General features: G+C 45.0%; 1 protein-coding gene across 1 annotated transcript in view; it reads right to left on the bottom strand.

Moving 5' to 3' along the window:
• rsrc1 (arginine/serine-rich coiled-coil 1) overlaps positions 1 to 15206 on the bottom strand; it is a 191930-nt gene that overhangs the window by 163761 nt on the left and 12963 nt on the right.

The following is a 15206-nucleotide window of genomic DNA, read 5'->3' as shown; positions in this document are numbered from 1 at the left end:
AGTCAAACTGAGCAATCGGGGGAGAAGGGCCTTGGTCAGGGAGGTAACCAAGAACCCAATGGTCACTCTGACAGAGCTCCAGAGTTCCTCTGTGGAGATGGGAGAACCTTCCAGAAGGACAACCATCTCTGCAGCACTCTACCAATCAAGCCTTTATGGTAGAGTGGCCAAGGCAAAAGCTACATTACAGCCCGCTTGGAGTTTGCCAAAAGGCACCTAAAGGACTCTCAGACCATGGGAAACAAGACTCTGGTCTGATGAAACTCGGGACAAGTCTCTGAATGTCCTTGAGTGGCCCAGCCAGAGCCCGGACTTGAACCTCTGGAGAGACATGAAAATAGCTGTGCAGCGACACCCCATCCAACCTGACAGAGCTTGAGAGGATCTGCAGAGAATGTGAGAAACTCCCCAAATACAGGTGTGCCAAGCTTGTAGTGTCATACTCAAGAAGACTCGATGCTGTAATTGCTGCCAAAAGGTGCTTCAACAAAGTACTGAGTAAAGGATCTAAATATTATGTTTTTCTTTTTAAAACATTAGCAAAAAAATCTAAAAACCTGTTTGTGCTTTGTCATTATGGGGTATTGTGTGTAGATTGATGAGGGGGGAAAAACTATTTAATACATTTTAGAATAAGGCTGTAACGTAACAAAATGTGGAAAAGGTCAAGGGGTCGGAATACTTAATGTATGCGGTTTAGCAGGCACCTTTATCCAAAGTGACTTCTAGTACAGTCAGCGCATATATTTTTTGTATATGTGATCTCTGTGGGTGTCGAACCAACAACCCTGGAGTTGCTAGCACCAAGCTCTTAACACCTGAGCAACACAGGACCAAAGTGATGGTTAGCCTTTATCTTGACTTTAGGGGAGATTTCATCTGTCAGTCTGCTCGATCTTTCATTAATTGGCTATGCCTATGTGAAAGAGAAGTCTCCGGTTCCACTGGCAATTGTCGCGTCGTCACTCTGCTTCGATAAGTGGCTCTAAGCACCTGACTGATGGATTCTGTTGGGGCTGCTGTACTATGACTGGACCTGAGAGAGACCAGGGAGACCACTATACCAAATCCTAACTTGGGATCTGTGCATGCAACTCAAATGTTTGTCCTTTAATATCAATACACAATTGAAGAGAAAGTCAAAAGTCACACGTAAGTTAGTGCTTTGGCCCCATGTCTCGACTAGGACTCTTCCCACATCATACAAGGACTGGTTCTTCAGCCAAACCTCCAAATATGCAAGATATAAAAACCACATCTGAAAGAAAAATATATATTCAAAAGACAAAAACACTTATTTCAGGAACTTCATTAAAGCATTTACCCCCGCAGAGTTCTTCCAGAGAGAGAATACACACGCACGCGCACCCACGCGCACGCAGCAGCCGTTTCCCACTCAATTTAAAAGTGATATTCATGATACAGTTCGAAAGCAAAGCACCTTGAATGAGCAATAGCTGCATTTCCTGCTGCCAAAAGACATCCAAAACAGCTGGTCCTCCCCAGCGCTGTCCGCCGAACGCAATGCAAATATGTTAACCATCCAGCATTTATTACTTTTCAGTGCTCTTCAAACGCTGTGCCAGACACAAGTTTAATTTATGATATTCTCCTAATTACGATAGCTGTTGAAATCATTTCCCAAGCTGTTTCCCTCTTCCAAGCAGCCATATTATCTGTACTCACACACACACACACACACACACACACACACAAAATAAAAAGGAAAGCACATCAAATTACAAGCGATGTAAAGTAGCTGATTGCTAGCACAATTAACACAGCAAAGAGCAACCATGAAAGATTCCCCATAAAGTTTATCTTTCTCCTTCCTCTCAAAACCATGAAAGGGGACGGTAAATATCTGCCACAATCATCAGTCTACTTTAAATTAGCTCACAGCTGGCAACTGTCCAACAGTCTGCTGGACTGAGAAAGAAATCAGCACCCATTTAAGCCCACCCGCACAGCCCATAGGTCAAGTCATTTAGCCAAGTTTAAAGGCCTTCAAAAAGGCTTCTCAGATCTACATGAACCCACATGGCTAACTGGTAATTTAAAAAAAAAAAATAGAAAAGTTACTTTCTACGAGAGAAACAAAATTTTATGAAATCATCTCTCTTCGGCGCGGTTGACCACCAAGCTAGCCCTGCTGGCACCATGTGCCCACTGTCACTCACCGACGACACCACAATCCTAAACTGGCATGTCTGGTGACCCCTGGCATCTCAGCACATCATGACGCCCTTCAGCAGCTGAAGTGAAAGGCATGATGGAGCGACTGTTCAGTCACTGAACCCAAAGACAGGGTCAAGTGGAGGTCAAACCCCAAGACGAGGTGCTAACTCACTAACTCAACCAATTTCGCCAGAGCCAGTCATTCAACAACTCATTTTTTTTGGGGGGGGGGTTAAAAACTCTAGCATTTATTTTTCAATTTTTCATGTTGTCTCCTTTTATCTTGGTTGCAGCAAACAGGGGAATGGTAGGACACACAGATATTTCAGTGTCAAACCTTCTTAACTGTGTGTATTTAACAATGTCAAAAATCTAATCAAAATCACATTTTATTTGTCAAATGCCAAATACAACAGGTCCAGACCTTACAGTGAAATGCTTACTTACAAGCCCTCAACCAACAACGCTTTGAGAAGTTAAGAAAAATAAGTGTTAAGTAAAAAATAGATAAGTAAAAAAATGTAATAAAGTAACAAATAATTAAACAGCAGCAGTAAAATGACAATAGCGAGGCTATGTACAGAGGGTACCGGTACAAAGTCAATGTGCGTCGGCACCAGCTAGTCGAGGAAATTGAGGTAATATGTACATGTAGGTAGTGTTAAGGTGACTATGCATAGATAATAAACAGAGAGTAGCAGCAGCGTAAAAGAGGGGTCTGGGTAGCCCTTTGATTAGCTGTTCAGGAGTCTTATGGCTTGGGGGGTAGAAGCTGTTAAGAAGCCTTTTGGACCTAGACTTGGCGCTCCGGGTACCGCTTGCCATGCGGTAGCAGAGAGAACAGTCTATGACTGTCCACATCGAAGGGACAGCAGTGGAAAGTTTTAAGTTCCTGGGCGTACACATCGCAGACTAAAATGGTCCACCCACACAGACAGTGCTGAAGGAAGTTGGCTTGTCACCCAAAACCCTGACAAACTTTTACAGATGCACAATCGAGAGCATCCTGTTGGGGTTTTTCACAGCCTGGTACGGCAACTGCACCGCACTCAACCGCAAGGTTCTCTAGAGGGTGGTGCGGTCTGTACGACGCATCACCGGGGGTAAACTACCTGGCCTCCCTGACACCAACAGCACCCGATGTCACAGGAAGGCAAAAGAGATCATCAAGGACAATAACCACCCGAGCCACTGCCTGTTCACCCCGCTATCATCCAGAAGGCGAGGTCAGTACAGGTACATCAAAGCTGGGACTGAGAGATTGAAAAACATCTACATCAAGGCCATCAGACTGCTAAACAGCCATCACTAACTCAGAGAGGCTGCTGCCTACATTCAGACCCAATCACTGGACACTAATAAATGGATCACTAGTCACTTTAAACAATGCCACTTTAAATAATGCCACTTTAATAATGTTCACATATCTTACATTACTCATATCACATGTATATACTGTATTTTATACCATCTACTGCACCTTGCCTATGCCGCTCAGCCATCGCTCATCCATATACTTATACGTACATATTCTCATTCACCCCTTTATATTTGTGTGTATTAGGTAGTTGTTGGGGAATTGTTCGATTACTTGTTAGATATTACTGCACTGTCGGAACTAGAAGCACAAGCGTTTCGCTACACTCACATTAACATCTGCATGTGACGAATACAATTATTTGATTTGAGTAGGGTGACTGGATTCTGACAATTTTTAGGGCCTTCCTCTGACACCGCCTGATATAGAGGTCCTGGATGGCAGGAAGCTTGGCCCCAGTGATGTACTAGGCCGTACGCACTACCCTCTGTGCCTTGGGGGTCTGAGGCCGAGCATTTGCCATAACAGGCAGTGATGCAACCAGTCAGGATGCTCTCGATGGTGCAGCTGTTGAACCTTTTGAGGATCTGAGGACCCATGCCAAATCTTTTCAGTCTCCTGAGGGGGAATAGGTTTTGTCATGCCCACTTCACGACTGTCTTGGTGTGTTTGGACCATGATAGTTTGTTGGTGATGTGGTCACGTTCTGTTGCATAATTCAACAAGTGTGCCAATAGCAGGATACACTCGGATTAAAAATCAACACGCTTGGATCTAGATTACATCTATCTATACATACTTTACATCGTTTGCGAGATCAGACTTAATCACACAGCCCGGTCGATGAGAATGGGGGCGTGCCCGGTCCTCCATTTACTGTAGTACACAATCATCTCCTCTGTCTTGATCACATTGAGGGATAGGTTGTTGTCCTGGCACCACACAGGCAGGTCTCTGACCTCCCTATAGGCTGTGTCATTGCTGTCGTGCCTGGGCATGCAGTCATGAGTGAACAGGGAGTACAGGAGGGGACTGAGCACGCACCCCTGATGGGCCCCCGTGTTGAGGAACAGCGTGGCGGATGTGTTGTTCCCTACCCTTACCACCTGGGGGCAGCCTGTCAGGAAGTCTAGGATCCAGTTGCAGAGGGAGGTGTTTAGTCCCAGGGTCCTTAGCTTAGTGATGAGCTTTGAGGGTACTATGGTGTTGAACGCTGAGCTGTAGTCAATGAATAGCATTCTCACATAGGTGTTCCTTTTGTCCAGGTGGGAAAGAGCAGTGTTGAGTGCAATAGAGGTTGCATCATCTGTGGATCTGTTGGGGCGGTATGCAAATTGGAATGGGTCTATGGTTTCTGGGATAATGGTGTTGATGTGAGTCATGACCAGCCTTTCAAAGAACTTCATGGCTACAGACGTGAGTGCTACGGGTCAGTACATATTCAGGCAGGTTACCTTGGTGTTCTTGGGCACAGGGACTATGATGGTCTGCTTGAAACATGTTGATTACAGACTCAGTCAGGGACAGGTTGAAAATGTCAATGAAGACACCAGTTGGTCAGCGCATGCTCGGAGTACACGTCCTGGTAATCCATCTGGCCTTGTGAATGTTGACCTGTTTAAATGTCTTACTCACATCGGCTACGGAGAGCGTGATCACATAGTCATCCGGAACAGGAGAGGGAGACTACTCAGACAGCCACGCTTCAGACACAACGTGTTCTTAATTAGCAGGTGTGCTCTTAGAGGCAAGATGATGGGGAGTTTTTTCGCCTCCGTCCTTTTTATTTATGTGTATTTATGAAGTGGTGGAAGATCTGAGGCCCTTACCAAAATAGTGTTTTATTGTTTAAATGTGGACGGTTATGCTGTGTGCTTAAGTGATTTCGGGAACCTCACAACTGTGGTATAAGAAATATCAGAAACGCTGAGACAAAACATGTGGGCTCACTGTAAAAGGGAGGGAAAAGAATGTGCGACACAAAGCAGACACGCATTCCACCTCGGAGAGGGAAACCACACATAATTAAACAAATAAGTGCATCTGAAATATCGCCTCGTAAAACCACCAAACGATTCGTTTTACTCCGACAGAGAAACAAAAAAAGAGAGTACATTTTTTTCCTCCATAAATAAATTCAGAGGTGATGTTGAGAACAAGGTGTCTGAAAAAATAGAATAATAATACATTCAGAGAAAACTTCTCTGCGACATCTGTCGCTGCGGATCATGAAAGTGTCTGAAGCCAAATAAAAAAACAGATGCCGACAGATATTACATTTTATTACTGATCAATCTGGGGCTTCTTACGAGACGGCTCTCTAACTGATGAGTTTTCATCAGGTCGTACGACACACTGCAGCCGATTGCTGACAGCCCAATAACCATGGGGCTCACTTCAAAGAGGGCCGCATCAGGTCCCTTAAATCAACACACACATGCGAGCACACACACATGCAAGCACGCACACACAAACTATTCACTGACGAAGCTTTAACTGCCTGAGCAATATACTGGTCCTGCGCAGAAGCACTGAGGTACTCCAACGCACTCCTCCAACCAATCACAGAGAGGAAGGGTGGCCATGTGACAGGTGATACATTTCTCCACTTCCTCTGCGTGTCTCCGACTTGGCCAGGAGCTCCATCACGGGATGCCCCTAGCCGGACAGACAGAACGAAGGAAAATAAAGAAAGAAATACACTCTACAAAACTCAAGCTCGTTGAGAAAGTGTTTCATTACTTTTCAAAGTGTCCAGATTTCAGTCAAGAAGCACATGATCCCAATCAAATGTTTCATTTTGCCGTCTTTTTTTAATTTTTTTTTACAATTAAAATATTAGATGGATAAGTGAAACCACATTTCCCCCTGCCTGTACACGGGTAGAAGACAAGTGCTGCCTGCCTGGGAGATTCCATTAGTCCACAATTTGCTTGGCGGCTGTTCTGTTCTGGGGAGGGTGGAGAAGGGGGTGACAGTGGTTCTCCTGACAGGCCAGAGCACATGGCTCTGCTTAGCACGCGCACACACACACATAAATGTATGCATGGGCACACAGGCATGCACACACAGGCATGCAGACACACAAAGAAACAAATTGTGAATGTAAGTATATGAATTGTTTTCAATTCTAACAACTAGCATCACTAGTTGTCTAGAGGAGGCCTAGCCTAGGGGAGACATGTCCTGCAAAGTATTCAAACAAAGCTGTCAGTGAGTCATAAGTAAGACGCTGGTACCTGGGCTCCCGAGAGGCGCAGCGGCCTAAGGCACTGCATCTCAGTGCTAGAGGCGTCACTACAGACCCTGGTCAGATTTCAGGCTGTATCACAACCGGCCGTGATTGGGAGTCCCATAGGGGCCCAGCGTCGTCCAGGTTAGGCCATCATTGTAAATAAGAATTTGTTCTTAACTGACTTGCCTAGTTTTTAGTTTTTATTTAACCTTTATTTAACGAGGCAAGTCAGTTAAGAACAAATTCTTATTTAAAATGATGGCCTACCCCGGCCAAACCCTAACCCGGATGATGTTGGGCCAATTGTGCGCCGCACTATGGGTTGTGATACAGCGTTCCAATGCATCCATTGGTGTCATGAGAAGGGCTAGCAACTAACCCATGTTAGAGTCAGCTCAGATCTCCGACAATGCATTCAACGCCATTGGTGATTGCTATGCGCCTAATCCATGTTGCTGCTAAAAACCCTGCTTTTAAAATGGTCCAACTGGCATTTGAGGAATAAATGTAAATAGAATAGAAAGCTGTGATCCTGCTCTGTTAAGTGGCAATTAAACTGCTTTCAAAAGTGTTTTTCCAACAACTGAGCGTGCCGCTCGCAATTTGAAAGCGCCCAGAGGAATATTATTTTCTCCCATAGAATGGGACAAGCTGACCAGTTGAATAGGTAAACCCTTCTAGTAGGGAAAGAGGGATACGTAGTCAGTTGTACAACTGAAATGCAATCCTATTGGATTATTTGGTGTTGATTACTCTTGTTTTGTTTTTATTTAACTAGGCTAGTCAGTTAAGAATAAATTCTTATTTACAATGACGGCCAACCCCGGACAACGCTGGGCCAATTGTGCACCACCGTATGGGACTCCCAATCACGGCCGAATGTGATACTGCCTGGATTCGAACCAGGGACTGTAGTGACGCCTCTTGCACTGAGATGCAGTGCCTTAGACCGCTGTGCCACTCGGGAGCCCAGTTAAATAAAGGTTAAATAAAAAAATAAAAAGGGCCCAATCGTATGTTAAGTCACAGAAAATGGCTATTGAATGGAGCAGCGTGTGTAGCGTACCATACGGCTGCAGAAATCTGTGTAGGCGGTGGGGGAGGCGGAGGATGGACATACGGTGGCCGTTCATCTAAGCTTAATTGAGAGGAAGCCATGGTCGTTCATTAAAGAAAGAAGAAAAACCTGAAAAGTGCTGAATAAAAAAACTTTGCCGGTCGGCTACTTCATGGAGTGGCCTCCTGAGTCAGACAGGGAGTGAGTGGCACGGGAGGGGGGAACAAGACCAGTCTGGGCCGTGGGGTACGGCGCGAGGTGCCCCCTTTTCCCCCTCATTTTCCCCCCACAGCGCCATTAAACCCAGGGTTCTGAAGCCACTTGCTCCAAACAGCTCAATGACAACACACGGCCTGGCAATTAGAAATAATTAGGCAGTCATTTTGGTGGCAAGTCTTTTTAAGTGCATATATAACGATGCAATGATGCTTATTAGCCGGCCCGAGTGAGCCGAGACTCAAACGGCCACCGAAATAATTATGCCACTGATCACAAAGCGTCTGCACATCTCTGTACTTCACCTTAATGCGTTTCAAAAATCCACTTCATTACCTCCAGTAATTAATCCTCCATTAATTGCAGGAAAAGCCCAGTTTACCTCCCTTCGTTTCTAATTATCATCTTATAAATAGTTATGGTTCTAATTAATGTGTTCATTAGGCAGGATATTTTTCTCAAAGCCGCGCTCGGAGCCAAAGGTTCAGCGTCTCTCTCAGAAGCCTAACCAGCCAGAAGGTGAGGCCATTCTGGTTGCATTTGCTTTTATTTTACTACATTCAACCTCCTAATTGGCATTTAAAACCCAATTTGGAAGAACTTCAAGAAGCTTAAATGGAGGAGAAACGTAGGGAAGGGAGAGATTGATTTTGTATTCAGTTTTCCGATAACAGGGCAAAGAGTCTTTCTCGCTGTCTATCTCTCTTGTTCTCACACACTTTCTGTCTCTATCACACTCTGGCCAAACGGGCGAGCTCTTTTCGACGTGACGAAATAAACGTACAGCTCATTGTGTATTAGGAGCTGCTGCCATCTTTCTCCAAACCGTCCAAATGTTGACTGACGGGTGAATGACATGTCTGTTTATTGAGGGATTTCTTAAGAGGTAGGAAGCTGCTAGTACTACAAAGTGAAAGCAGAATCCTGAGCTCTCAGTTTGAAGGCCAGAGTGCCGTGAACAACAGAGAGAATTGAAAGGCCCAGTCAAAGCGAAAGCCTCTGGACAATAAATACAGTATCCGAGCAAGGTCAAGGCAGAACAACGGCCCCTAATATTTACAGAGACAAACCAATCTGGCGGGTAATATTGGGTGATTAAAATATATTGTTATCAAGGTTTTCTTCACGTTTCGCATTCAGGAGCCGCTGCTGTTTGAAGGACCAATCGGTCATCGTTTCTGACACGGGATGAATTTAGAGCAATGTCTAGTCGAGCTCCTTAGTGCCAGGAGGTTCCTATAAGATGCTCAAAGACCGTCTGAGTTCTCTGTGGCACGGTTGTTTATTTACTTCAACAACACACAATAGGGTCGGTGTAAACAAAACCAACGTAATGTTTTCTGTTATTTCAACAAAAATAAAACATCTTTTTGATGAGGGAAACCTAAAAACGAATGAACCATTAAATCTGTCTACTCCAAAGCGTTGACAAATTGGATTATTGCATTGGGGCTTTCACAAAGCCATGTCTGTGTGTGTGTGTGTGTGTGTGTGTGTGTGTGTGTGTGTGTGTGTGTGTGCGCATGTGTACCTGTGCATGTGTGTGTGTAGATGCGCTCGTGTGTGTGTTTGTTTAGCGGTAGAACAGACTCTGGCTGATCTACCGAGCGGCTAGGTTTCCACCCAGGGGAGTGGGGCTCGGGGCTGGTGCCGAGTGTGTGCCTGGAGGAGGGTGGGTGGACGGTGGGTTTGGCAGGAGAGGGGAACAGTGCCTCGCGGCGAGCAAGGGATGAAAGGGCCCGTCCGTGTCAGTCACTTACTCCTCTCTTTGGTAAATAAAGCTTTCTGACAACAAAGCAGCGAGCAGCGCTTGACTGGCCTTTAAAGGGGATAAATAAAAAAGACTGGATGCAGAGGGGAAAAACCTATGAAAAAGCCTCTCAGATTCTCCAAAATGGAAGCATGTTGATTTGTATGAAGTAAAGAGCACACACCACAACCAAACCGGGTCATCTTTCAGCTTAAACCAACATTTTGTATAAAATCGGGTATAATGAGAGAACTGGAGTAAAACATATATCCCTCGCCACCTGTCTAGGAGGTGAATGAGAGTAGAAAGCCCAGTGGTGTAACAGACATATATAGAGGAGAAGGTTGTCCTATAAGCAGCATTGAAACACACACACACGAAACAGGTTAGGCTACACACTCATTGCTGACAGTAGAAAAACGATAATGGATAACTGTGATACAAAAAAAATGTAAACATTTGAGTTGTTATTTTCTGCTCTTACCAGGTACTATAAGAATTCACATCTTTCTTTTTCTACATCCTATTCTCAAGCTCTGGGGTAGAAACCCAGATTTGGGTTGTCATGTCCGCAACACACACACACACACACACTCAGATCGGATCCCCATAGCACACCACTGGGTCCAGACCCACCAGACACACTGATGGGTAATCCAGATACTGTGTGAACAGCGATGACCAGAACTTTCTTAGCACGTTTTCAAAGCCCCCGTCCGCCTATAAACTCTTGTTGACTTTTTTTTCCTTCTCTCTCTCAGAAAGGCCTGATTCTCATCCCCACTCCTCCACCCATCCTCCTCCTCACTACACTTGGTGACCTTTGCACGGGCCCCTAAAGTGGCGCAGTCAGGAAAAGCCATCAAGCCGATGTACTGCGGCCGCCACGCAGTACATTACACCGGAAAGTTGCTGTGCAAAATAAATATTGGGCCATCACGCACGCCTTGTGTCATCTTCCAACGGCGATCCGAGCAAGCGACTACTACGCCAACGAGAGGGTTTCCCATTCTGATACCTCCGAGCTACGGCATACGCACTACCCCAACCTGCACACTAGTGCAGTCCTAGGAGCTCCTAGCCCCTCCAGAGTGCCAGATTGGAGCGACAGTGTTTCCTGGATGAGTTCACTATCCTTAGGGGAGGAGGGCATGATAATTAGGGGCCCTCCGTTTGATGCAGATGACAATCACAGTGATCTAACCACTCGGCAGTTACCTGGGCTAAACCCTTACACAAGCACTATGCTCCCCGAACGGAACATGTCTCTGAAATATTAATGAGAGAAATGTAAGCATCTTTGCATGCGTATGTATGTGGGTGGGTGCATGCGTGGGTGCGTGTGACGTCTGGTGTTTGAGGTCAAGTGGTGGATTAGTAACGCTATGATGGCCTCCAATCCCTTCCTGTGAACCTGCCATTGATTTAACACTCACTGACTGACTGACTGACTGACTGACAGACAGACAGCCATGGCTTTTAGATGCGACTCTCCTACACCCCCATAACCTCACAAACTTCCCCTAAAATGTTCCTATGATCCCATCCGCAATTCTTTTTTTTATTATTATATATTTTTTTACCCCCTTTTTCTCCCCAATTTCATGGTATCCAATTGTTAGTAGTTACTGTCTTGTCTCATCGCTACAACTCCCGCACGGACTCGGGAGAGGCGAAGATCGAGAGCCTGCGTCCTCCGAAACACAACCCAAACAAGCCACACTGCTTCTTAACACAGCGCGCATCAAACCCGGAAGCCAGCCGCACCAATGTGTCGGAGGAAACACCATACACCTAGCGACCTGGTCAGCGTGCACTGTGCCCGGCCCGCCACAGGAGTTGCTAGTGTGCGATGAGACAAGGATATCCCTGCCGGCCAAACCCTCCCTAACCCGGACGACGCTAGGCCAATTGTGCGCCGCCCCATGGGCCTCCCGGTCGCGGCAGGCTGCGACAGAGCCTGGGCTCGAACCCAGAGTCTCTGGTGGCACAGCTAGCACTGTGATGCAGTGCCTTAGAACACCGGGAGGCCCCATCCGTAATTCTTAACCGTGTTGTCTTTGTTGGAGCAGGTTTAGTTGAGTTCAGATAGACGTGTGCTCGGTGCCTAGCCATCCCCAGTGAACTGAGCCATAACACCTCTCAATATAACGCTGGCTTGGGGATCTGACTCCTCTGATCAAAGGGAATAAACATGAATGACTAATGGATAATCTGCTACACTTGTCTGTTTTGCATTTTGGGGGGTATAGATTGGCCACCTCTGGGGGGGATGGGGGAATCTCCACTGGGAGTCGCTTTGGAATAGTAAACACATAAGGGCTTCATAGAGCATTATTCTTATTTCCTATATATATTTTGTATTTATACATATAGGATTCTAAAGAAAGTAATATTCACCTCGCCCCCCAACCAACTGTCCTAACCTTTTCCCCTGCAATATTTCTATGCAGCTGTTATTATTCTCATTCCTCTGAATAATATCCCTCTCGTCCCATCCTTTTTCTCTCCCCTTTCATATTCTATATCTCATGCCATGCGGGTGTCCCGGGCTGCTGCGAGCGAGTGCCTCATATCCTGTCAACTTATCAATCACAGGGGCCCTGTCCACTCAATCCACCTCTGATTTATCAGGCAGCCTCGACCCAAACCCTTTTAACACGACAGTGACAGATAGCAGCCCAGACCATGGCAACCTGTTCCACTTTGTCAAGTCAGACATTACGAAACTTATTCCCCACTTAACATTCAGGTTGCTGTGCTCCCCCAACCCCCACCACCACTGCTAACCCCCTGCTTAAGTAGTTTACAGGAGTCTTCCCTCTTTAATCACATTGCTTCATGTGTTAATACAGAGATATTATCAACTGTAATTCCAAATCTCACAACTACATTGATGTGACACTGGCATTATTGCCTGTTTGGTTCAGGGGGAAGGTGTTGTTTTAATCAACACTGTCATTGAAGGAGCGCCGCAAAAGAACAGCTGTGGTTTAGCAGTGTGTGCATGTATGTGTATACATACACTTAGGTCGGAGTCATTAAAACTCATTTTTCAACCACTCCACAAATGTCTTGTTAACAAACTACACTTTTGGCAAGTTGGTTAGGACATTTACTTTGTGCATGACACAAGTCATTTTTCCAACAATTGTTTACAGACAGATTATTTCACTTACAATTCACTGTATCACAATTCCAGTGGGTCAGAAGTTTACATACACTAAGTTGACTGTGCCTTTAAACAGCGTGGAAAATTCCAGAAAATGATGTCATGGCTTTAGAAGCTTCTGATAGGCTAATTGACATAATTTTAGTCAATTGGAGGTGTACCTGTGGATGTATTTCGAGGCCTACCTTCAAACTCAGTGCCTCTTTGCTTGACATCATGGGAAAATCAAAAGAAATCAGCCATGACCTCAGAAAAACAATTGTAGACCTCCACAAGTCTGGTTCATCCTTGGGAGCAATTTCCAAACATCTGAAGGTACCACGTTCATCTGTACAAACAATAGTACGCAAGTATAAACACCATGGGACCACGCAGCCGTCATACCGCTCAGGAAGGAGACGCGTTCTGTCTCCTAGAGATGAACGTACTTTGGTGCGAAAAGTGCAAATCAATCCCAGAACAACAGCAAAGGATCTTGTGAAGATGCTGGAGGAAGCAGGTACAAAATAATCTATATCCACAGTAAAGCGAGTCCTATATCGACATAACCTGAAAGGCCGCTCAGCAAGGAAGAAGCCACTGCTCCAAAACCGCCATAAAAAAGACAGACTACGGTTTGCAACTGCACATGGGGACAAAGATAGTACTTTTTGGAGAAATGTCCTCTGGTCTGATGAAACAAAAATAGAACTGTTTGGTCATAATAACCATCGTTATGTTTGGAGGAAAAAGAGGGAAGCTTGCAAGCCGAAGAACACCATCGCATCCGTAAAGCACGGGGGTGGCAGCATCATGTTGTGGGGGTGCTTTGCTACAGGAAGAACTGGTGCCCTTCACAAAATAGATGGCATCATGAGGCAGGAAAATCATGTGGATATATTGAAGCAACATCTCAAGACATCAGTCAGTAAATTAAGCTTGGTTGCAAATGGGTCTTCCAAATGGACAATGACCCCAAGCATACTTCCAAAGTTGTGGCAAAATGGCTTAAGGACAGCAAAGTCAAGGTATTGGAGTGGCCATCACAAAGCACTGACCTCAATCCTATAGAAGATTTGTGGGCAGAACTGAAAAAGCAAGTGCGAGCAAGGAGGCCTACAAACCTGACTCAGTTACACCAGCTCTGTCAGGAGGAATGGGCCAAAATTCACCCAAGTTATTGTGGGAAGCTTGTGGAAGGCTACCCGAAACATTTGACCCAAGTTAAACAATTTAAAGACAATGCTACCAAATACTAATTGAGTGTATGTAAACGTCTGACCGACTGGGAATGTGATGAAAGAAATAAAAGCTGAAATAAATCCTTCTCTCTACTATTATTCTGACATTTCACATTCTTAAAATAAAGTGGTGATCCTAACTGACCTAAGACAGGGAATTTTGACTAGGATTAAGTGTCAGGAATTGTGAAAAACGGAGTTTAAATGTATTTGGCTAAGGTGTATGTATAAACTTCAACTGTATAAACAATGTAATTCTCCATGTAAGAAGAGCACCTCCAGCCAAACAGGCTCCCCTGCTACCTCCGACAGTCCATAGCCTCCGTCACCAGTTTCCTTCATTACCGCCATCTCATCTAACCTAATGAAGATATGAAACCGCTCATTCGTGACTAAAATGGTTCGGCAATTTTTCTCCGTAGCCATACAACAAGTTGTGCACATAAATCATATATAAAAAATTTTTTAAAAAGAAGCTTTTTCTTATAGTGCTAACAGATTTAAACAGCAGAATTTACTGGTTAATTTGCAATGTTAATGACATGGACAACCATGCATGGAGCCTCCCCAATTTTCTGTCTCCCAGAAAGCCATCCAATGACATTGTGTGTGTGTGTGTGTGTGTGTGTGTGTGTGTGTGTGTGTGTGTGTGTGTGTGTGTGTGTGTGTAACAAACCACACGATAATGATGATAATAATAATACTATTTCAATAAACCATGAATGGATAATTATGTTTTAATTGCATTAATTAATTAAAGCAGGTTCCCCCTTTTTCTTGTGTTCCCCAAAGAGGGGCGGGGAAGCAAACAAAATGTGTCTTTAACCACCTGGGTCTGTGTTTGTGCCTGTACTTTATTAACACAAAGCAAAATAAAAAAGATGCTGTGTGTGTGTGTGTGTGTGTGTGTGTGTGTGTGTGTGTGTGTGTGTGTGTGTGTGTGTGTGTGTGTTACGCGCTTTTAACTGTAACAGTAGTACAGAGTGGCTCAGAGAGTTAGAGTCTCTTTAATGACAGCCTGCCACGTTATAATGGCCTTTGCCACAACAGCAAACAAACC

The sequence above is a fragment of the Salmo salar genome, chromosome ssa09 (genome assembly GCF_905237065.1).
Source record: "Salmo salar chromosome ssa09, Ssal_v3.1, whole genome shotgun sequence".
NCBI lineage: Eukaryota > Metazoa > Chordata > Actinopteri > Salmoniformes > Salmonidae > Salmo > Salmo salar.
Note: the sequence above shows the minus strand (reverse complement) of the source record. Positions and strands in the feature narration are given on the sequence as shown.